The 25,044-nt window shown below is 45.3% G+C and overlaps 1 protein-coding gene across 1 annotated transcript in view; it reads right to left on the bottom strand.

Moving 5' to 3' along the window:
* The window catches only part of KMT2E (lysine methyltransferase 2E (inactive)), a gene marked incomplete in the record, with an annotated part of 3,388,239 nt that overhangs the window by 628,949 nt on the left and 2,734,246 nt on the right, over positions 1 to 25,044 (bottom strand).

Raw genomic sequence — 25,044 nt, forward strand, 5'->3', positions numbered from 1 at the left:
TCATAATTAACATGATAGGATACTTACCTACCACAAGACACAAAGTTGTAGACAGGAATTCCAGTCAATAAGTACAAATATAACCCATGTTTTAAGCAGTTCTTAACAGGAGACTGCTTTCCATTGTCAGTAAGAGTGTAGACGTAAATCTTTACACAATTCGCAGCTGCTATTCCACAGCCATGGATGACTTTTTTTTTGTTTTTTTTTTTCAAATGTGTAAGCCTAATTAAGTTGTGCAAGTTGCATGCATAGCTACTCTGTGAAAAAAATCCATTTAAGAGTTACAGACTTCTTTTAGCCTCTGTAAGGCATTCTATTTCTAAGAGATGCTCAGGAAAATGTCCTCAGGTTACGTACTCTGTGTCCGGATACAACCTTGCTCAACGGCACTTCAGTACCTTGACAAACACTTTGAAGAAGAGAAGCTGTTCTTACCGTCATAAGACCCAGGAAAAGAAGTTCCAATAAGAATCAAATAATACAGGTCAAAAATTAGGAATCTACACGGAGTCTCAAGATCTCACACAAAAACAATCATGCCTAAAACAGGTTTAACAGTTACCAGTAGGGTAAGCTGATGTACTAAGATGCCACGAAATTGTACAAAATGTTTGCTAAAATCATTTACTTAATTTAAATGTTTTAGTTGTATGCTCTTTGCTCTCATATCATGCAATTCACTTTAGGTTATTTAATGCTACTTAATAATCATTACATTTCGACAGTTACTTGGATCCTTTACTAAAAAACCTTAATCGCAGACAAAATCTTGAATAAACTGTGTAGACATTAAGTTCAAATAAAAATTGCAGCTGCAAAGGATTTCCATGCTATTTGCCTTTGTTAACTACTGTGTAAACTGCAAATTCTAACTCTGCATAACATTGCCTTTATGCAACTTTTGTGCCAGAGCTTTTCCTTCAATCTCCAAAGCAAACAGATTTTGCCCAAATAGGACTTAACTGTGCTGACCATGTTTCTGATAATGAGAAAGTACAGTTTTGTACCTACCATAAATGTAGATGTCCGATAGATATGCAACTGCAGTCATAACATATGAGTTGTCCTGCCTCAGGCAGCCCTCGGTCGGCCGGATTACAAAGTCTGGGTCCGACGTCGGCTGATGTCGCATTTCTCTCCGACGTCAGAGCGGCTGGAGTACATAAGCATCAGCCGACGCCATTTTCTTCAGTGTTTCTTGCCCCAGATGCCAGGTGCCCTCCAAGGAAGGCTGTAATCAAATTGGAAGACAAAAACAGGATTCCAGACAAATAAGTAAGCAATAAACATATACACCATAACAGATATCCCCAGCTAAGAAAAAACAGGGATAGGAGTGGACCCAAGGCATAGGGGGGTATGGAGGGAGGGAAAATCCGACTGCAGTTGCATATCTATCGGACATCTACATTTATGGTAGGTACAAAACTGCACTATGTCCTTCAAGAATGCAACTGCAGTCATAACATATGGGTTGAATACCATAGCTTAGCTGGGGGAGGAGGAATGCTCTAGGGAAGAGATGGTGTGGCAATCAAACCCTGCAGGACTGCCGAAGCAAAGCCTGCTCTGGATCTGGAATATAAAGGGAGATTGTAGTGTTTGGAAAATGTATGCACGGAGCTCCATGTAGCAGCTTCTAGAATGTCTTTTGTAGGCACCCCTCTTAAGAATGCTGTAGAGGTGGCTGTAGCTCTGGTGGAGTGTGGTCTGACATTGGCTGGAACATTCTTCCCATGGAAGGAATAACAAAATCTGATGCAATGTCCAATCCATTTTGAAATAGTCTGTTTGAAATTGCTTTTCCTTGTACTCCAGGGCGTAAGCTACAAAGCTGATCAGACTTCCTACTGGTCTTGGTTCTATCCAGGTAGTAGCGAAGTTGTCTGTGAATGTCCAAGGTATGCAACAGTCTTTCCCCTTTGCTCTCAGGATTGGGGAAGAAAGTAGGCAGGTGAATAGCTTGATTTAAAGAAACCCTAGATACCACCTTTGGCATAAAAGTAGGGTTGGTTCTTAAGGAGACCCTGTCTCTGTGAAAGATTATGAACGGTGGTGTTGCCATTAGGGCCTGTAGTTCCGAATCCCTTCTTGCTGAGGTAATTGCCAACAGGAAAGCTGTCTTCCATGATAAAAATTGTAAGTCCACTGAAGCTGCTGGCTCAAAGGGAGGTAGAGTCAGTTTTTCTAGGACAAAGTTGAGGTCCCAAGCTGGCACTGGAGCATTTCTTGGTGGCTTGATGTTCTTGATTCCCCTGAGGAATTGCCTTAACAAAGGATGTGAAAACACAGGCGGATCAGTGTTATATCTAGCTGAGATAGCTGAAGCATGTATCTTTATGGAAGAATATGAGAGTCCATTCTGTAGCATATCTGCCAAATATTCCAGGATGAGTGGGATATTCAATAATGATGCATCATGTCCCTTTGCTGGTATTCCAAATGCTGAATCTCTTCCATTTTGCTAAGTAAACCTTTCTGGTGGATGGTCTTCGAGCTTCTGTTAATATCCGCTGAACTTGCTTGGAGAGAGATAGATTGAGGTTATTCATGGGATCTCCCAGGCTGTTAGCTGCAGTGTCTGAAGGTTTGGGTGCACTGTTTTGAAGTTGTGTTGAGTCAAAAGTAGGGGCCATTGGGGAAGGGCCCACTTTTTGTTGTGACATATGCTCCGTAGTAGTGGGTATCAGTGTTGTCTTGGCCAGTCTGGAGCTATTAGGATCCCCTTGGGCCTCTCTGCTTTGATTTTTAGTAATACTGTTGTCATCAGTGGCAGAGGTGGGAATGCATAGATTTTTAGAAATTTCCACTTGAATGAAAGAGCATCTATTTTCCAAGCTTGTGGATGGTATGTCCTTGAAAAGAATTTTTGTAGATGATGGTTGAGGTGGGAGGCAAATAGGTCTACTTCTGGCCTGCCCCATGTCGAGGTGAGTTGAGTGAAGATTTTCGGATGTAACCTCCACTCGTGTGGATCTATGAAATTCCTGCTTAGGCTGTCCGCCAGCACATTGTCTTTGCCTGGAACAAACTGGGATTGCAACTGTATGTTTAGGCTCAGTGATTTTTCCCAAAGATTCATTGTCAGTCTGCAAAGGGGGTAGGAATGGGTGCCCCCTTGCTTGTTTATGTACCACATCACAGTGGTGTTGTCTGTCCGTATCAGTAGATGGCCTTGTTGAAGTTGTTGTCGAAAGGCCTCGATGGCATGCATTACTGCCAGCATTTCCTTTTGGTTTATATGCAGATGTGTTTCCTTTGGAGACCATTGTCCTTGTATACATCTGCCCTCCATGTGCGCCCCCCATCCAAGGTCTGAGGCGCCTGTGGTCATGGTCTGTGTTATCTGAGGTTTTTTGAATGACATACCTGTGTTTGCCTGGCTTACCGAGGCCCACCATAGGAATTCCTTTTGTAGGCATGGAATGAGCGGTATGGTTGTCTCTAAGTTGTTGCTGTGCTGAGACCATAGGCTTTTTAGGTACCATTGAAGCTTTCTCATGTGTAGTCTTGCTAATGGAACCAGGAGAATGCAGGATGCCATGTAACCCAGGGCCTGTAGGAATCTCCTTGCAGTCATCTGGGTGAGTTTTGCCAAACCTTTGAAATAATGAGTTAACTTCTCTTGCTTGTCTTCTGTCAGGTAAGCCATTTGAGAGGCTGTGTCTAGATTGGCTCCTAAGAAGGTTATTTGCTGGGATGGCTGAAGTCTTGACTTTTGGAAGTTGACTGTGTATCCCAGAGCCTGTAGCAATTGTATGACATAGTTCAAGTTTTTTGTCAAAATCAATTTGTCGTCCGCTTGTATGAGGCAGTCGTCCAGGTATGGGTAAATTTGGATCCCCTGGAGCCTGCAATGAGCAATTACTGAAGCCAGGCATTTTGTAAATACTCTGGGCGCAGTAGATAAGCCAAATGGCAATGCTGAGAATTGATAATGCTCTGGCCCTGCAAGAAATCTGAGGTATCTTCTGCAGCTGTGTCTGATAGGGACATGCAGGTATGCCTCCTTGAGGTCCAGAGTAATCAGCCAAGACCCCTTGCCCAGCATGGGAAGGAGTTGCTGTAGAGTCAGCATTTTGAACTTTGGTACTATGAGAAAAGTGTTTAATGCTGACAAATCCAGTATTGGTCTCCACTGAGTTTCTTTTCTTGGAACAAGGAACAGTCTTGAATAAAACCCGTGGCCTTGTTCTTGTTGTGGAACTCTTTCTATTGCTTTGATCTGAGCAAGCAGAGAAATTTGCTTGATAGCCTCTGCCCTCTGGTTTTGTGGTAGGTTTGGCATGCCTTGTTTTCTTGGTAAGGTATGAAAGTGGAACCTGTAACCTTGGTCTATAATGTCCAAAATCCATTTGTCCTTTGTCAATCTGTGCCAATTGTCTGAAAACAGAGATAATTTTCTGCCCAAGGGAGCTTCTATTTGCTCCTTGGTCAGCGGAAGCAGAGGAAAGTCATTGAGATTGTCCCTGTGGGGCAGGGGAGACCCCTGTGTCACTTCTTTGGTTTGCTGGTTGCCATTGTCGTCACCTGTAAGAACCTCTGTATTGTCCTCTTCCTCGGCCACGCCTGTTTTACCCCTTTGAAATCTTTCAGGATTAGGAAAGGACCAGTTTTTAGAAGGCCAATTCCTGCTGAATCTGGGTGGCTGAACCTGGAGGAAATCTTTGACCGTCTGAACTGATTTTGCTTTTTCCTCGATGGACTTTAACACATCTTTAGCATTAGTACCAAAAAGCTTGTTCTTTTCCAAAGGTGCATCAAGAAGTTTTGCCTTAACATGATCTGGTAGAGGTTGTTCTTTTAACCATGCATGTCTACGAATGACCGCCCCTGTCATAGCAGCCCTACATGAAGCTTCCAATGCATCATATCCACATTGCAGAAAGTGATTGCTGACTTGCTGAGAATTATGTACAGCTTCCTGCAAAGACTTCCTGTCTAAAGGTTCAGGAGAGGCCAATGTTTTCTGTAAATCATCTAACAGGTAATCCTGATATTGAAACATATGAAAGAGGCAATTCAGAGCTCTCATAGATAAAGTAGTGGAGGTGTAGACCTTTTTCCCCCATCTCTCTAATGACCTAGCTTCCCTGTTGGAAGGCAAGGGATTTTTGGAGGTCGATGCTGAAACCCCTTTAGGTCCCTGAGAAATAGTTTCTAAATCAACAGCATGGGCCCTAAACAAATGAAAATGTGTTTCTGGGACCCTATAATATCTGTCCGGCTTGGCTGGGGCAAGAGGAAGAGTATTCAGGGTAACACTGGAGTCAGAGTATAGGTCATCCAAAACATCAAGCACAGGAGGTATAGCCAGGGGCCTGTGTTGGGGCTTTTTAAGGAAGGTTCGAAGGCGCTTTCTGGAATCAGAATATTCCTGGCCTTGCCACTTAAAATGTTCCCTCATGGTATGCAGAACTTCCCCAAAAGAAATATCCTCAGGAGGGGAGGCCAAGGGGATGGAATCCTCTGCATCCGAGTCCTCATAGGTCTGGAAGGGCTCTTCCTGGCCATCGGAGTGAACAGAGTCCTCAGAATCTTCATCTGAAGGGATAGGGTCAGAGGGTTCAACCCGGGCCTCTTATCAGGAGGAGGCTGGGATCCTCTCTCAGGATGGGCCTGTGAACCTCTAATCATGGAAATTAAGTCTGCGGCCATAGTCATGATTTGTGTTTCAGGAGTAGGCTGAGGTAAGGCCTTAACAGTAAGGTGCTTGGTCTTGCTGGCTGCCTTAGCACGTGTGTAGGCCTTAATAGACATGGCCATAGGAGGTCTAGCAGCTCCACGTGCAGGAGTGACCTTATCTACAGCAATGGTCTCGGGCATTTCCTCGGTTTCAGTATCCAGAGGAAAATCTATAACTGGTGTCGGTGTAGCCTCCGGTATCGGGGGTGTCGGTAAAGCAGTGTCTTCAGTTCGGAGCGGTGAAATAAACGTCTCAGGGGGAACCGGAGCACTCGCAGTAGGTTTTGGTGTGGAGTCGGTGGAAGACGCGGGCCGAGGATGTCGGTCCCGGTCTTTTCGTTTCTTAGGAGTCTGCGATGTCGGTAGTTCCGACGGCATTGTATAAGCAAATTTATCGCCGAAAAAGTCTTCAGCAAACTCCGCCCGGCGCCTAAGAGTGCGCTTATTGAAGCGAGCACAGGCGACACAGGCCGAGACGTCGTGGTCTGGGCCAAGGCAAGGAAGACAGTAAGAGTGGAAATCCTTATGAGGTATTTGTTTACCACAAGACAGACAATTGTTAACTTTTTCAGTAATTTCTGACATCGGCTGAGGCAAGAAAGGTCCCCAACGGGGTACTTAGCTTTTTTGATGACTTCGGATTCGAAGAATACAGGAGCTGACCGACCGGCACTTGCGAACTGCTTCTGCTTCGGGCACCGCGCGGCAAGAAAGACTGAAGAAAATGGCGTCGGGTGATGCTTATGTACTCCAGCCGCTCTGACGTCGGAGAGAAATGCGACATCAGCCGACGTCGGACCCAGACTTTGGAATCCGGCCGACCGAGGGCTGCCTGAGGCAGGACAACCCATATGTTATGACTGCAGTTGCATTCTTGAAGGACATCTTGAATTCTGAAGTTAGTAACACTTAAAAAACCTAGTGTTTTTAACCCCCACCTTACATCCCACACACTCACATTTTGAAAGAATTTGTGAATACGAGATGAGAAAAATGTTCAAAAACAACAGGAGGTTAACTTACAATAACCTGGATGAAAGGGAGCAGATGTTACTTAGTACTTTAGTAACATTAGTACAAACCAAACCATCAGATGCATGAAGCCTAATAAAGGCAGTGGGATGGCGGTAATGGCCCAAATCAAATACACAAAAAGGATGGAGTCATGCTGGTTTCTGACCAATATGAAGAGAGTTCTGGAAACGAGCTGAATGTTTCATATTGGAAACTTGAACTGGCTTTGTATGATTTACTAACTATATGAAAAATGAATTTCCACAGATCCCAACAATATTTGGGATCCCTAAAATTCATAAGAATCTGGCAGAGCCACCCCTAAGACCAATAGTAGATGCAAAAGGGTCAAAACCCATTTAATAGCAAAATTTACTGACACAAAACTTAAAGGTATTTTAACCAAGGAACCCCACATTAACAAAGATTTGTGGGATGTTTTTGAGTAAGGTCCACAGACACCCCTACACTAAGAGATTAATTTTGATCACTACAGACAAAGACCTATTCTCAGTTATACCACATGATACAGGTACTGGTCCACCAGTATTTTTGTCAGCATACTGATTTGGAACCCAGGGTTGTTCAGGCAGTGACTTCTCTTATGGAAATGGCCCTAAAAAATAATTTCGTATGGTTAGACAGGACAATTTATAAGCAGACAAATGGTGTAGCAATGGGGGCCGCATGTGCCCCTGTTTTTGCAAACACTGTCCTAGCATACTGGGAACATATTTAACTCACCATTTGGTAAATGCTGGAATTTGTACGGGTGCTACATTGCTGACCTAGTTATCTTTTGGAACGATAGTGAGAATAAGCTAGATGAATTTTTCACCTTTATTAACACCGCCACCCCTTATAGTTTCACTATAACTAAATCCTTTGAAATTTTACACTATTTAGATGTTGAACTGAGACTTGACCATTCCAACCATTGGTTTATCTCTGGTTTATTCAGAAAACACACCTACTCAAACTTCCTTCTTCATTTTGACAGCTGGCACCCTTTACATCAGAAAAAGGCATTAGTTAAGGGCCAGCTGGTTCACCTTGCTAGGATGGTTTCTGGGACTGACTCCATCATAAAAGAAGGGGTAACTTTAATAATGCAAATGTTAACTAACCATGGTTACCCAGCCCAATTTGTAGAAGAAATCTTCGACAGCACTAAATTTAAACATGGGTGCATTCTCACATAAAATCATGAAGCTAGAGATGTCCAATTGATACTAGAGAACTATCGGACAATTCTTTCAATGGGTGGTTTAAACACAGAAAAGCTAGGGACTAAACACTAGTTACTTTCAGAAGGGATTGGAAATTGAAGAACCATCTAGACAGACAAACTATATTTAGTAAAAACAACAAAAATCCCTACGTATGTCTAAGTGTGGCTGCTGTTCCTACTGTTCTCACATCAAGGAAGGAGAAAAGATAAAGGTAGTAGGTTATGGAAAAATGTTTTGCCCTAAGAAACGTAACTGCAAAACGGAAAGGGTAGTTTATATAGCACTATGTTCCCAATGTTCCTGTTTCTATCTTGGTAAAACTGAAAGGACTTTAAAAGGTAGAATTTATAAACATGTAAGGGATATAAAAAAAACAAGACAGTAGAAATAGCCTTTTTTAAACACATCCAAAAGTGCAATGCCCATGTCATTAAGTTTTTTGTAACTGATGTCCTTGATTTAGACCCCAGGGGTGGACTTTGGAAAATTAAGTTGGAATGCAAAGAGTCCGACTAGTAGATTAGAACTAATGCCACCAGAATTTTGGAAGGTCCAAGACAACGCTCAAAAACTGTCGTCCCTTGGAACCACAAACAGTTGAATATAAGCCCTGCCATCTTTCCATGAGAGGGACTCTTTCTATGTATGATGATGCTGTCACGTCTTTTAGAAATGGTTCTGCTAGGAAATCATGATTTAGGGTGTGCAAGAAGAATATTAATAAAGGGAGGAATTGTTTTGAAATCCAGCTTGTGATCTTAACTTATAAACTTCATCACCTACTAGTCTTTGCTCAGCCTAAACAACTCTGCTTTGATCAGGGTTAACCTGCTACTTAACTGATTCGGAGGAAAGAATGTAGAAAAAAATGGGAGGCACCCACGAGTGGATGGAGGACTGTTGCACCTGCCCCTTCCAGAATGCCTACCTCAGTCCCTTCTCCACCTCCACTGGCACTTTCCGAAATTCTCTTTCATGATGTTATATACGCCTTATCTTGCTGTCCGTTACGAATTACCTAGCCTAACTAGCCTCATCTTTATACTAGTAAAATACCCATAACTCTCATCAACCAGCAACTTATGCTTCTTAAACAGCATTACAAACACTTATGTCAATTCCATGTAATGAAATTCTCGAAATAGTTGGACCACAGAGGAGCTTCCAAAACAACAGCCAAATGAACAACACTGTATAGCTCTCTGCCAATGTGAAAACTTTTTCAGTTATCAGTTAGGTAAAGCTGGCCTACTAGTAGTAATTACACTGTCTGAATGCTAGCACAGAACTTTTTTTGAAAAAGTAAAGGAAAATAAACCAAACAGGAATAAAACCTTCGGCTGAAGAGAACTCTGCAGTTGTTTAGCAAAAAAGCTGTTTAAGTTGCAACTTTAGTACAGCCAAGAAATGGTTTCACTAATGCAGAAGAAAAATAAATTAACCCAAAGTGCTTAAAGTGATACACTGGAGGAATGCATGAAGTTAAAAAAATGGCTTGAAAACTAGAACAAGTTTTAAGGAGCCATTTAAGTGATATGATAAACTCAGAGAAGTCAGGGACTGAAATGAAGGAAATGCTGTCTCAAGAACCGTTTAAAAAAAGTGTGTGCATTACAAGACACAACATACAGAGAATATTTGATATGCTTCACAATACCACAGAAACCAGAAGCAGCAAACTGCATTGATTTTATGGAAGTACAAATAAGCATCTAGGACTGGTGTTTCACAGCACGATTTATCAACTGAGAGGCACGCGCATGATTCAAATCTGGCCATCAGAAAAAAGCAGAGACTTGTACTGGAAAACATACACACATACCAACAAAAGAAACAGTGTTTGTGGAGAAAGTACAGTTGTTTACACTTACCATAAATGTAGATGTTCAAATATATTCACTGTTGCAGTCCTGACTTGTGGGATTTCCTGCAGCTAAAGCCCTTGGCTGATCCGACTACCAGAGAAATTCTTTCTTACTCCTAAGGCTAGCAGACACCCTAGCCAACTTTAGGACATTTGGGTGTACAGGGAGCCAACCTATGTCATGAAATCAGTGTTTTCTTGTCCCCTACCAGGAGGAGCCCTAAGTGAGCAGTAGAGAACTGAGAAAGAGAACTCCTACTGGAAGAATACCGGAAGAAAGGCTAAGAGGAGTTCCCTTGGCTAAAAAAGAATTTATAAGCAGACCTAAGGTTGAAGGAGGGAGGGAAAGATGACTGCAACAGCGAATACACTTGAACATCTATATTTATGGTAAGTGTACAAAACTGTACTATGTTTGTGCTTCAACACTGCAGTCCTGACTTGTGGGAAGATTCCCAAAGCCAAAAAGAGGGTGAAAGAGATTAGGGAGAGGACAGGATGCCCTGCAAGATGGCAGTGACAAATCCTGCTCTCGACTTACGTAAGACTGCTAAGTGGTAATGTTTGGTGAAGGTATGCAGAGCTTACCAGGCAGCAGCTTCCAGGATGTCCTTAGCAGGGACTCCTTTCAATAAGGCAGCAGAGTTTGCAGTAGCCCTAGTGCAGTGTGACCTGACAGCCTCAGATGATTTTTTGCCATGACGGCTATAACAGAAAGAGATACAGTGGGAGATCCACTCAGATAGTTTAGAAGCTGGCTTTCACTTAGAGCCAGGGGCAAACGTCACAAAGAGCTGGTCAGATTTTCTCAAGTCTCTTGTTTTGTCAAGACAGTAGCAGAGTTGCCTATGCAAATCCAAGGAATGAAGTATTCTTTCCATTTTATTTTGTAGGTTGGGAAAGAATGTGGGCAGGCAAATGGCTTGATTAAGGGAACTGTCAGTGACCACCTTGGGCATGAAGGAAGGGTTTAGTTCTGAGGTAAACCCTATCTGGGTGGAAGATTAGGAATGGTTCCAATGTTATGAGAGGTTGTCTCCTGGCTGATGTGACAGCTAGCAGCAGGGCAGTTTTCCAAGTTAGAAACTTCAGATGGGCAGATGCTGCAGGTTCAAATGGAGGCAATATCAATTTCTTCAGAACAAAGTTAAAGTCCCATGGGGGGAGTAGGTTGCCTCCTGGGTGGTCTGAGGCAAATGACTCCCCTAAAACTGTCTTAACAGACGATGTAAAAAGACAGGAGGAAGACCAGGAATATGGACTGAAATGGCAGATGCTTGAATTTTAATGAAGGAATAGGAAAGACCTTCATCAACTAGACTAGGCAGGTAATCTAGAATGGCAGTAATCCAGACTGAAATCAGGATTGAGGTGCTGCTCACACCAGATGGAAAAGCTCTTCCATTTAGCTGTGTATGATTTCCTAGTGCTAGGCCTTCTGGATTAATTAAAAATGGAATGTCCTGGACCTGTTTGCTGAGGTTAAGGTTGTTGCTGAATGTGTGGATTACCCGAACTAAAAGGGTGTGCGCGTCTGCAGGTTGGGGTGCACCATCTTTCCCTTGTCCTGACACAGAAAACAGCTATTCGAACTTGGTATTGGCCCAGTGGGAAAAAAGAGAAGGTTATGAGTCATTCCAACCCACTGTATAACCATCTGAAGTATTATGGTCGTTTCGTGGATGATATCTTTATCTTATGGGAGGGCAATGAAAGCCAACTGGATGAATTTGCAGAATATCTCAATCGTAGTATGGGATTTTTAGAGTTCAAAGTAAAATCTTCGAGAGAGACTATTGATTTCTTAAATGTGAAGATCAGCATTCATGCAGACTCGAGTCAGTACCAGTATATATAGAAAATCAACCTGGAAAAACCATTACTTGCATCGGTCAAGCAAGCATCCAGGACATGTCTTTAATAATATTTTCGAGAACCAAGCAATAAAGATCTCTAGGCTCTGTACTAATGACCAAGAGTTTGATTCAGAATTCCTGAATTTGCAATCCAACCTAGAAGCAAGGGGTTACGGTGCAAAAAGCCTATTAAAGGTGAATGAACAAGATGACATCCGGAATGAGAGGGGCCAACCATATTTCTCTAACCAAGGACCAGGTTTACGTAAGAAGAATGCGAAACCAAGGATTCGAAGAAATCAGCTTACCTGCAATTTAACTTACAGTGTGGATAACAAGAGAGTATGTGGCATCATTAGAAGATTTTGGCCCATACTCACTGCTGATGAAAAACTTAAAGATATTGTTGGCGAGTCACCTCGATTCACCTTCAAGAATAAAAAGAATCTAAAAAGACTACTCTGTAACAAAGATGACACTGCTGAACAAGAAAAGTCAAATAGAAAGGGTACCTATAGGTGCCACAGATGTAAAGCATGTAATCACTTAGACAGTGATAATACATTTATACATCTGGGCACGAACCACATCTACAGCTTTAATACATATGCAAACTGCAATACACAACATTTAATCTATCTTGCTTGCTGTACACATTGCACTGCTTATTACATAGGCAAAACAGATCTGCTTTTTAAAAATCGGATCCTGCGTCACCTTAGAGATATTAAGAAATTGGATCTCACTAATGCTCTTGCAGCGCATGTTGCCGGTAATCCTACCCACCGCTTTAAATTTAGAGCAGTGGAAGCAATTCCAATGAGTTGACGGGAAAGGGATATTAAAAACAGAACTGAATTACGTGCATCCAGCTGGATAACTAATTTGAGAGCCAACCGTCTACCAGGTCTCAATAGTGTTGCCCCATTGAAACCTATGCTGAAAGCAAGAAAAACGAGTGTAGCTTCTAGAAAGGAAGATTAATGGACAAATGGATAATTTATGGCAATGGAATACAAGAGCTGCGATTTATTTTATGCTCTGCCAAGTTGTTCCGCGAATTTATTTACATCACTTGCAGTTTAATTATTTGAGGCAGAGACTGGTAAAAACAAGGAAAGTTGCAGCAATGATTATTTACAATACCCTTTGTGGTGCAAGCTTATTATTATTATGGTAATGGAATATAACAGCTACGAAATATTTTATGCTTTGCCATGTTGTTCTGGGAATATATTTACATTTGCAGTCTAATTATTTAAGGCAGAGACTGATAAAAATAAGGAAAGCTACAGCAGTGAAAACACTCTTTGTGGTGTATTATACGATGCTGAATTTGTGACCAGGCAGTGTTTTTTGTAGAACAAGGAGCAAATAGCTCAGAATATTTCAGGAGGCATAGAGTATGTCACTCTGAAAACCACAGGGGCATATGTATTAATTTGTTATACTGTGAATTATGCACATAATAGGAATGTATATGCAAGAATACTACTGCTATTGCACTTATAAAACTGTAATATATGTGCTATTTGCTTTTGTGAAGTACTGCATATTGCTGAATGAATTGAATGACAATATTCTCTGGCAACTAAAGGAACTTGGTCCCTTCGATGCTACTAGGCAGCTACAGGACAAGAAAATTGTAGACTGGATATCTGAAAGCATGAATATGATTGGATGTAGCAAGAAGCAGGATTTATGCTGTATGCAAATCATTAACCTTGTTGCTATTGGATATCTTTGCCACTAGGATATCAGGCATTTGATACTTTGAGATAAAATAAGGATTGGCTCACAGCAAGACACAGGAGATATGCTGTATGCAAACTAATGAGTTTCCATTGGTTATGACTATGTGTCTGGAACATTGATTGGTTTATTCTGTATTTAAATCTAGGGTGAGCACAGCCAAGACATATGATCTGACGAAGGCTAGTAAGCCGAAAGCGCTTATCCAGGAATTTTACTGTGCTGCTGTTTTTGTTGTTTTTACTGAAGATTAAAGTCCGTTTTTAAAATTTTTACAGCTGTGGTGGAACCGAGGATTGTTTCCTACTACATGTCCTGACAGAGAAGGTTGACTTCTCTGAGGCAGCAGCCATGGACTCTGGTTGGTTAGTTCGAGAAAGTACAGCTGTGTACACTTACCATAAATGTAGATGTTCAAGTGTATTCACTGTTGCAGTCATCACATTTGGGTTATCTGCCTGCAAGTAGCCCTCAGCCGGCCTGAATACCAGTTTTCGGATTTCTGCATCAGATGCTGTCGCTTCTTCCCTGACGTCAGGTCGTCAGGGGTATAAAACATGGAGCCTACGCAATTACATCAGTTTTTCTTGCCCCAGATGTCAGGTGCCCCCACAATAGGAAGCAATTATATGGTATGGTTCACCCCCATCAAAAAGCAAATACATAAGAAAAAATAAATATACACCAAGAAGGAAAGGTAGAGCCAAGAGAAGTCAGGGGGCTGGAGGGAGGGTAACCTGGACTGCAACAGTGAATACACTCGAACATCTACATTTATGGTAAGTGTATACAACTGTACTATGTTCTTTGTGTTTCACTGTTGCAGTCATCACATTTGGGTTGATTCCCCAAACTAAGGAAGGGAGGAGGAAGTTAAAGAGCATTAGGGCCAGCTATTAAGTCCAGCAAGACTGCAGTGGCAAATCCAGCTCTGGATTTAGAAAAGATAGGCATGTGGTAATGCTTGGTGAAGGTATGTACAGAGCTCCAGGTAGCAGCTTCTAGGATGTCCCTAGTAGGGACTCCTCTGAGAAAAGCCACAGAGGTAGATGCAGCCCTGGTGGAATGTAAGCTTATCTCCTTGTGGGGTAGGTTTTCCATGGTGCTTGTAACAGAAATGAATGCAAGGGGCTATCCATTTGGAAATGGTTTGCTTTGAAACGGCCTTCCCCTCTGTCCCTGCAGCAAAGCCAACTAGCAGCTATTCAGTTTTTCTGAGAGGCTTAGTCCTGTCCAAATAGAATCTAAGTTGTCTGTGCACGTCCAGAGAGTGCAGTATTCGTTCCCCTTTGTTTTGTGGATTAGGGAAAAAAGTAGGCAAATGAATGGACTGATTTAGGGCCACACTAGACACCACCTTGGGCATAAAGAAAGGATTAGTCCTGAGGGAAACCCTGTCTGCATGGAAGATAAAGAAGGGTTCCACTGACATGAGGGCCTGTAATTCAGACACTCTTCTTGCTGAAGTGATGGATAGAAGGAAGGCTATTTTCCAAGAAAGGAATTTCAACTCTGCTGTTTCAGCTGGCTCAAAGGGGGGAAGAGTGAGCTTTTCCAATACAAAGTTAAGGTCCCAGGCTGGAGTGGGAGCTCTCCTGGCGGGAGGGGTGGGGGTCTTAAATTTTTGGCCCCTCTAAGGAATTATTTTAGCAAGGGGTGAGAGAAGAGGGGTGGCTCAGTATTATAATGTGCTGAAATGGCAGAGGCATGAATTTTAATTGACGAGAAGGATAGGCCCTTGTGGAGCATTTCTGTTAAGTACTCTAGAATATGTGGTAAGCTGGGCACCATTGTGCCCATCCTCTGAGCCTGGCTCCAGGAACAGTATATTTTCCACTTTTCAGCATAGGATTTTCTAGTACTAGGCCTCCTTGCGTCCAGAATGACATCCAGCACCTGCTTACTGAGGGATGCTAGAGGAGAGCTCAAGGAATTAACCAGGCTGCAAGGTTCAGGGCTTGAAGCTGAGGGTGCAGAATGTGGCCCGCCTACTGGGACAGCAGGGAAGGGGTCTGAGGCAGGTGCCATGGTTGTAGCAGTGTCATACTGCGCAAGAGGGAGTACCAATGCTGGCGTTGCCAGTCAAGTGCAATCAGTATTGTCTTTGGCTTGTCCAGTTTGATCTTTAGAAGAACCTTCGAGATGGGAGGCAGAGGGGGAAAGGCATAAACTGAGAGGCTTTCCCAGGTAAAGGACAGGTTATCCACTTTTCAATCTTGACTGTGGGGAATTCTTGTGCAGAATTTGTTCAATTGGCAGTTCTGAGGGGAGGCAAACAGGTATACCTCTGGAGTCCCCCATTTGTTCAAGAAGTTGAATATTTTTGGTCCATGAGATTTCTGCTTAAGCCGTCTGCCAGTGAATTTAGTTTGCCTGGCAGGAATTGTGCTTGCAGGTGTACTTGGTAGCTCAAGGCTGTGTTCCACAGAGCTATGGCTAGTCTGCAGAGAGGGTACGAGTGGGTTTCCCCCTGCTTGTTTAAGTACCACATAACTGTGGTGTTGTCTGTCTTTACCAATAGTTGTCCTTGAAGAATATGGTCTTTGAAGGCTGTCACAGCATTCTGTACAGCTAACATTTCTTTTTGGTTGATATGCAGGTGCATAAGTCTCGGGTACCATTTGCCCTGAATGCACTGCCCTGCCATGTGAGCCCCTCATGCATAGTCTGATGAGTCTGTTGTTAGCGTTTGGGCGGCAGGGAGTAGAGTGAAAGGGCGTCCCTTGCTGTGGTAGCAGGCCTCTGCCCACCAAAGGAGCTCTGTCTTCATACATGGAATGATAGAAATCATTGTTTCCAGGTCCTGAGAATGTTGACACCATAGGCTTTTTAGATACCATTGGAGTTTCCTCATATGCAGTCTTGCATATGGAATTAGTAGAATGCAAGAGGCCATGAACCCAAGAGCTTGCAGTATTTTCCTTGCAGATAGCTGGAGTTTTGTGGCCAACAGTTTGAAGTAGGATGTCAAATAAACTTGTTTCTCCGGAGTGAGTAATGCCATCTGGGAAGTTGTGTTCAAGCTTGCTCCCAGGAATACAATCTGTTGGCAGGGTACTAGGTGAGATTTCTTTTCATTGATGGCGTACCCCAGTGAGGTTAGAAGTTTCTTTATGAAAGTCAGGTGTTGTAATAGCAAGTCCTGGCTTTCTGCCTGCATCAGACAATCATCCAAGTATGGGTAAATTTTAATATTTCTCTGCCTGCAAAATGCAATGGCTGGAGCTAGACACTTTGTGAACACCCTGGGTGCAGTAGATAAGCCAAAGGGAAGTGCAGAGAACTGAAAGTGCATGGAGCCTGCCCTGAAACGTAGGTATTGTCTGCAGGATCCTCTTATTGGGATGTGCAGGTAAGCTTCTAAGTCTAGGGTTGCCAGCCAGGCATCCTTGGCTAGCATAGAAAGAAGGTGTTGAAGAGTTAGTATTTTGAATTTTGGAACCACCAGAAAGGTGTTAAGATAGGACGCCAGGAATTGTCTTTTCTGGGTACCAGAAAAAGTCTTGACTAAAAACCTTGGCCCCTTTGTTCTGCTGGGACAGGTTGAATGGCCCTGATACTGAGAAGAGAGAAAACCTGCTGTTGGGCTTCTGCCCGTTGATTTAGGGGTAGGTTTGGCCAACCATTTGGTGTCGATAGTGTGTGGAAGTGGAATCTGTATCCTTAGGAAACTATGTGCAAAACCCATTTGTCCTGGGTAATGAGTTCCCAGTCTTTTGCATGCAGGGCGAGCTTTTCTCCTAAGGGAGCAGGTAGTTGAGCAGGGCGTGGAAGGGTTAAGGTTAAGTCATTGTGCCATTTTTCCATGGGGGGGGTGGCTTACTACTCCCTGCTTTGGAAGTGGGAGCCCCCCACTGCTTAGATCTGTGCGCAGCCTGAGACTGTAGCCTAGGTGGTCTGCTGTTCCTGGCTTTGGACTGAGGCGGCCTGGAATGGACTGGAAAGGACTGGTTCTTTGAAGGCCAATGCCTACTGAATCTGGGAGGCTGTACTTGTAGGAAATCTTTGTGTTTGCATAGGTTTAGCTTTTTCCTCCATCCTTTTGAGGACTTCTGCTTTGTTGCCAAAAAGGCGGTCTTGGTTTAAGGGAGCATCGAGTAATTTAGCTTTAACATGATCTGGCAAGTTTTGTTCCTTAAGCCAAGTATGCCTTCTAACAGACCCAGTGACAGCAGCCCTGCAAGATGCTTCTAAAGCGTCAAAACCACATTGCTAAGTAAGATTACCAACTTGTTCTGCAAAACGCATTAAATCTTGCAATTCTTTGTGTTCAGCACAGTCCGGAATCAACATCATTTTCTGTTTAAGTAGTCCCATAATATGCTGCTGATACTTTAACATATGAAACTGGCAATTTAAAGCCCTAATGGCCAAAGTAGCAGAAGTGTATACCTTCTTACCGCATCTGTCTAAGGCTCTAGAATCTCTATCAGAAGGGGTAGAATTTTTGGCAGCAGTAGCCTTAATGCCTTTTGGTCCTTGGGAAATGGTCTCTGGATCTGCAGAAGGATTCTTGAAGAGGAACTTGTGAGAGTCAGGTACTCTGTAGTACCTGTCAGGTTTTCTGGGAGCTGGAGGTAAAGTGTCTGGGGTAAGGCTAGATTCCAAGAAAGCATCATCTACAATGTCCAGAACAGGAGGGATAGCTAAAGGCCTGTATTGAGGCAGGAGTGAGAATTCCCAAAGTCTCTTTTTGGACTCAGAGTAATCCTGGCTTTCCCAGCAGAAATGCTCCCTAAGAGTATGCAAGGTTTCACCGAAACAAAATCTTCTGGAGGGGAAGCAGAGGGAATGGAATCTGCATCAGAATCCTCATAAGTAAATAAGGGCAAATCGTGGTAATCAGAAGGAGCAGAAATATCAGATTCCTGATCAGAAGAATCGGAAAGAAATTCAGTTCTAGGTCTCTTAAAGGGAGAAGGCTGGCTTCCTCTAATTAAGGTAATAAGGTCTTCAGCCATTCTAAGCATTTGTTTTTGAGGAATATGGGCCTCAGCCTGCTATTTGGTAGTCAGTTTTTTAGGCGTAGTGTGAGTTTTTGGCCGGAGAAATTTGGATCTTCTGGATGGAAAAAGCGTCAGTTTAATATGAATGTCTGTAGGCCTGAATACACCCTCAGAAGCCGGTGCCTGCACAGCAGCTCCGGACCCATCCAATGTAAAGACAGCTGCAGGTTCCACAGTCGAAGAAGCATCTCACAGCACACAGGACTCCGAATGGGTCTCAGTAGAGGGCCTGCGAATCTGAAGTAGCAGGGGCTGCGAAAGCACCTCACTGAGTACCGGCGGACTGGCGACTAGCTTAACGGAAGCGTCGTCGGCAGGTTTGGACCTATGCGGTCTGTCTCTGTCTTTATCTTTATGTTTTTTCGGAAGATTGGTAGTTGAATGGCTTAAAGAAGCCATTTGGAGTACTGAGATAGAGTAACAAAGTAATTGGCTGCAAAAATAGCCAGACGATGAATAGTTTGGGCATTGAACAAGGCACAAAACTGACAGCGAGGGACGTTGTGGCCTGGGCCTAAATAGGGGATACAGTAAGAATGAAAATCTCTATGAGATATTTGCTTTCCACAGGTAAGACAATTGTTAACTTTTACTGGCATGGTTTGGAGCAGGAAAAAGGATCCACAATGGGGTATTTATCTTTTTTTGAAGACTTCAGGTCTGAAACTCGAAAATGAAAAATTTCAGGAGACGGCCGACTGGCACTCGCGAACTACTTCTGCTTCGGGCACCGCACAGCAAGAAAAAGACTGATGTAATGGCATCAGCTGCATGTTTTATACCCCTGACGACCTGACGTCAGCGAAGAAGCGACAGCATCCGATGCAGAAATCCAAAGACTCTGGTATTCAGGCTGGCTGAGAGCTACCTGAAGGCAAATAACCCAAATGTGATGACCAGTTAAACACGAAGAACATGCAGAGCATACCGGTGCTGCCTGGACCAGTCTGGGGCTATCAGCATTGCCCTCATCTTTAGAAGCACTGGAGGTAGTAGGCAGAAGGGAGGAATGCATAAATGAAGAGAGGAGTCCAAGAGAAGGAGAAGGCATCTGTTCTCCAGGCTGATTTCTGTTTGATCCTGGAACAGAATCTTTTCAGATGAGCATTTTCCTTGATGGAAAAGAGCTGTATCTGTGGGACTCCCTATCTCTGCGCAATGCTGAGAAAAATTTCCCAGTGCAGATGCCATTCATGGGGGTCCATCAACTTCCTGTTAAGTTGATCTGTTAGTTTTTTTTTTGAACCCCCTGGCAGGTATTCTGCCAGGGTGTGCAACCCAAGAGAGTGAGCAGCTTCCAAGACTTGCACTGCTATGCACCACAGAGGGAAAGAGAGGGTGCCCTCCTGCCGGTTTATGTACCACATTACTGTGGTGCTATCTGTTTTGACCAACAGGAACGCTGGTTGCCATTTTTCCTTGAAAGCTGTCAGGCCTTTTTGCACTGCCAGAAGCTCTTTCAAGTTTATATGCCTGGCCCTGAACTGAGACTCCCGCTTCCCTTGGGATTGAATGTGAGCACCCCAGGCTCTCTCTGAGACATCTGTGGTGAAAGTTTGACCCTAGGGAATGAATCTGAATAGAAGTCCCTGATTTTGGGAAAAAGCCTGTACCGACTATGCAAACTCTTCTTTGAGACAAGGGATCAACTGTACTTTGGTCTCAAGGATTGAGAGTGGTGGCACCATAATTTGAGGTACCACTGTAGTTTCCTCATGTGCAGCCTGAGCAGGGGAACCATGAGGATTTTTAGTGAACAAACCAATGTAGACCACCACAATCCTTCGATAAAACACTAATTTAATATGACAAGGCAAAATTCAACAAGCAGTTTTTAACACAGATAAGCTGGCTCTGCCCTTCTTCAGATGAAATAAAAACAATCTTAGTCACATTTAAATACCTAATTCAAAACAGTTTCCAACCAATCAAAATTTATACTGCACCCTCCTATCTTTGAGGGTGGGTTTTATAGGAACAAATTCATTAAGTCCTGGTGTCCTATGGGCTAAAATTAGAAGTTATGTACTCACCATAACGTTCCATCTGAGTAGGTGTATTCATTTGTCTGCAACCTGTGGGTTATGGATATCGGATCATCCGCATAGTTTCATCCAGCCATGATCCAAGCTCTCAGCTCCCTCCCTCCCATAATGCCCTGCTCCCCCTCACTCATGACCTCAGACCTGCTGTACAACAAAGCAACAATACCCTCAAAAGGTAACAAGTAATATGCAGGAAACAGGAAGATAGGAGGGATGGATAGAGCAGACAAATGAATACATCTATACTCATACACCAGATGGAGCGGTATGGACTTAACACTAAAGTACAAATCTTCATTTGGATGCAACCTGTCCCTGTCTAATGGACCAGACCCCAGCTACCTCCTGAATCTCATGCCATCATGGAAGGAAGCACCGGAGAGCCGCCGGAGCCAAAGATACTCTACCTAAATGCAAATGCAAGATCCAACTTATAGTGTGAGAGATGAATGAAAGCCCAGCCCTGCAATAATCCCAAGGTAGCCTTAATCTCCAGGCTGAATATGCTGCTGAGATCTATACCGGGTGGCTGCTGACCGAGCTGAACTGCCGCCTTCCTTCTCTTGATAAACCAATAAAATGTACTGTGAAAAATAAATCCAGAAATGGACAGAGAAACTTTGGAAATTGGTTTGGTTAAATTGAATTTTTGCAAGGAAAAAAAAGAAGGTCGGATTGCTGACCAGAGTGCCTCCTGTTGAGATAAAATCTTAGTTGCCATCTAGTGAGTGTAGCCTATATTCACCTTCACCTTCTTTTCATACTTTTGAAGTTTGACAGGGGGGAAGATTGATTTGGATTTGGTTTAGCGATTTTTTTTTAGGAGGGAAGGACGGGGTTAGGAAGAGGGAGACAGAGTCCCGAGTCCAGAGGGAAAGTAGCTTGGAAAGTTAAAGCTTGAAGTTCAGAAGTTCTCTTGGCTGATGAAATGGCTACCAAAAGGCTGTCTTGTAAGTCTTGTAAGACAAAGTCTTGTGTCCACTGCAGTCCAGGGCTCGAAGGGGGGCGTCAAGGCTGGAGAGGAACCGTGAGGGGATTAGGCCTTGCCCCTCCGCCCACACAGAAAAGCGCTTCCATTTGCTTCTTAAACCCTCCTGGGTAGTGGATGGTTTATGAGCCACCAAAATAGCCTTTACCGTGAAGAGATACCGGAGTCCTTATCAAGAGTGGAAGCCGCCAGGCCAAGCGGTCAGCTTCAGGAGCTTAGGAGGAGAGGAGGATGGGATGAGGAATGATGGATGGAATAGGAGAATCGGAGGATAGATTCAGAATCAGAGGAGAGAGGAAGGGAAACCAGAGGACCGAGAAGGGGGAACCCAGAATGAGAATATCAGAACGGAGCAACCGAGACATTCTGCAGAAGGACCAGCAGCAGAGGAGGCATGGGTGGATAGGCATATGAAGACCGGTGGGGGTGGCGGCACCAGGTAGAGTATTGGTCCAGGGCTGCTTCAATAGGCGTCGGAAAAAAGGTCAACTGAGTTGGTGTGTGGCACTTGCAAAGATCGCATGAAGGGTTTCCCATCTTGACAATTCTCGATAAAGAGGGTAAGACCCTTGTTCTTTGCTTGTTGATGTACCCCAGACAACAGACATATTGTCCGCATTGGTCGCAATTGTTCCCAAGAAAGTCCTGAAGTGAAGTGCTAGCAACGCTTCAAGACTGCTCTCATCTCTCTATTTATTATGCAGGTCTCTGGACCTGCTCCACGTGCCTTGGACTTGGACTGTCCGCTGCCCCCCCCTCCCGAGGCGGAGGCGCGGGTCAACAGGAGTGGAGGGAGTAGAGGAAGAAAAAGGCTGCACTGGGGAGATCCGGGAGAGATCCGACCAAGAGGGAATCAAGCACAAGCTTGACTAAGCCTTGGCTGATGATGCAGGGATGAGGCAAGGTATGAAGGTATGACCACCGTACTAAGAGCGCCCACTGTAGCATCTCAAGAGGGAAGAGGCAAGAGGAAGAAGTGCTATCGATCAAGCCCAGGACCCTAGGAGCTCTCAGGGAACTCCGCTGAAACAGGAATATGAAATGGAAATGGGCCGCACCTGAGCTGCATTGCGAACTGGGAGTCCGCGTAAACTCGGGCTGTCTAACTCCTGCCCCTAGTCTGATCTAAGAGCTGAGTGGCTAAGGTTGGGACTAGGCTGACCTGTTGTGATGCCCAGAAATGGAGCAAGATGGAGAAATGAGGAGAAATGGAGAGAGGAGAATGAGTACGAGAGAAGTAGATGCCTTGTTGGGCCGGTAAGGAGCCAGTCCTGCAGGTAGGAAGCCTCTGCACCCCTGAAGCTAAGACACTGGTAGGCAGCAACTGCTGGGCCTTTGTTGACACCAAGGGGGGGGGGGACCCGAACTGGTAGTGACTGGCCCCAGCCGAAGGAGGAAACCTCCTGGGAAGCGCCTGTCCTCCTGATGTGGTAGTCCATTAGGGATGATCTACATCGAGCAATGTGGCCTTCTCAGAAAGGAAGGGGAGAATAGATGAGAGATTATTCGGAGAATTTTTTGCAGACCAGAAGAAGGAGAGAGAGGTCTAGGATCATCTTTTGGGAGAGAGGTTTTTCAGTTTGGAAAACCAAAGAACCTAGAACCACAATCCGAACTGGTCTGAAACCCTGGCTGGATGGCTCTTGAACCTCTAGCAGATGGCCACTTTCTAGCAGGCCCTCCTTGACCGGGGGTACGCCTGAGGATCCGGGTGGTACGCCTGTGAGACAGCAGGAATCCTGATAGTGAAGGAAGAATGGACTTCATCCCGTTATATGTTATGGAGCCCCTACGCCGCCGAACGCCCCCCCTGCGTCCCGAGAGAGCAGGTGGCAGTCGACTGCCTCCAGAGTAGGGGCCGCGGGCAGCGTTCGCAAAAGGTCAGGCCGCTCAAGCCCCTCTGCTCTAGGGCGGCCCCCCTTGTCCTCTGGTGCTGCCCTCTCCTCTAGGAAGTCCGGAGCCCTGTCCGACCGCCGCGACTCCGGAACTGCCTCTTCTTCAGGCTGGTTGGTTCGACTTCCGGAAACTGGGGCTGGGAGAAAGATTCACGGCAGACAGATAGGGCCCTGGGGTCCTCATCAGAGGAGCGTGAACGGCCCTGCCGCTGAGAGCAGAACCATCAAAGGGGCGTCAGCACACCGTGCCCTCTTGCCAAACAGAGCAGAACAATCAAAGGGCAAAGGGCAAACGACGCCTTGAAGAGCCCTGAAAACCAGCTGGCGGAGCCAGGCCTGACGCTCAGTGACCAGTCCTTGGCGAAGCTAGGCTCCAGCGACCCCCCGTATATGGGAGAGTAGTTGGAGCAGAAGTATCTGTCCCGACTCCCTAAGTGGGGATGCAGCGATGAGTGCATAGCGTCTCCTCCTACTGGGACACATGTGCTGAACAGTTCAGCGCCATACCGGGGAGGTCTCCAACCAAACATCCGGGCTTCCCCAAGGAGTCCATCATCCCGAGACTCCCGGCACGTGGGTGACATCCGGACTCTCCTGACAGTTCCCCTCTTCAGGCCTCCGTGGTCAACATGGTGACATCTACAGGAGGCCCCTACTCAAATGGTTCCTTCAAGAAGGCGGGTTAAGGATTTTATCAGGTCTTTTGGGATATGGTCACGGTGCGGGCTAAGGATTTACCTGGTGTTTTGTGGAATTGGCTCGGGCGGCCTGTGGGGGACACCCAAGAGGTAGACAAATAAGTTTAATGCCCGGGTAAGCGGACGCAAGACTCAAGAGGTAGCAGAATTCGCTTAACCACCCCCAGAACACGAGTATTTAAGAGAGACTCCCTCCAGACATCCTCGGGTCCTCCGCAGCTATGACTTCCCTCCACTTCCCTGAGGGTCAGTGAGAGGGAGCCTGAGACATCGCCGTCAATGTGCCTCCAGCTCTTCTGGGAGGCCTCTGTCTCCTTTGTCCTCGGAAAGCCAGGAGCCCCTCAGCAACTTGGGGCACAGAAACGGGCTGTCCTTGGGAGCCATGGTGGTGGGCCGGCCCAGTGTCCGGGGAGCGCTGCCTGCCCCAGGGGCAAGTGCCGGGGTCCGGCGACCTCAACAGAGCCTTCCATAGGCCCAAAAGGGGGAGCGGAGCCACCAGAGAGGCTCCACCGGAGCAAAGCTCGATCCGGGGAAGAAACCAGATCGAGCGGCTACCGAAGACTGGATCCGGCGACAGTGCGCGGAGACGCCACGGAGTACGGATCCTCGAGGTCCCGGCGATCCGGGCCCTTCGGACCAGGCGCCCACTCGATCGGTCCCATCCCCGGATCATGGTCGGATCGCTCGACCGTACTACGACGCTCCGACCTCGGGCCCGGCTCGGCGGCCTGAAGGCCCACTCGGCCCAAGCGGTCGGGAGAAGGAGCTCAGGAGCGCGCTCCGGGGAAGGCTGGTAAGAGGAGGGGAGGCAAGAGCAGCCTCCGAGGAGGAGGCCTGCTGGCCCTTCACATCATCTGGTCCAGCCAAGCACATCAAAGGTTATGGTATCTCGACGAAAGGCCCGAGGTAGGAGGAGGCTACCTCGAGGTCTCTGAGGGAGGCTCTGGGTCCCGCTGGAGATCTCGCCGTGAGATCCCTCAGACCGCCTCCGGAGACGAGAAAGCAG

This window comes from Protopterus annectens, chromosome 11.part0 (assembly GCF_019279795.1).
Source record: "Protopterus annectens isolate FY-2018-M chromosome 11.part0, PAN1.0, whole genome shotgun sequence".
Lineage (NCBI taxonomy): Eukaryota > Metazoa > Chordata > Ceratodontiformes > Protopteridae > Protopterus > Protopterus annectens.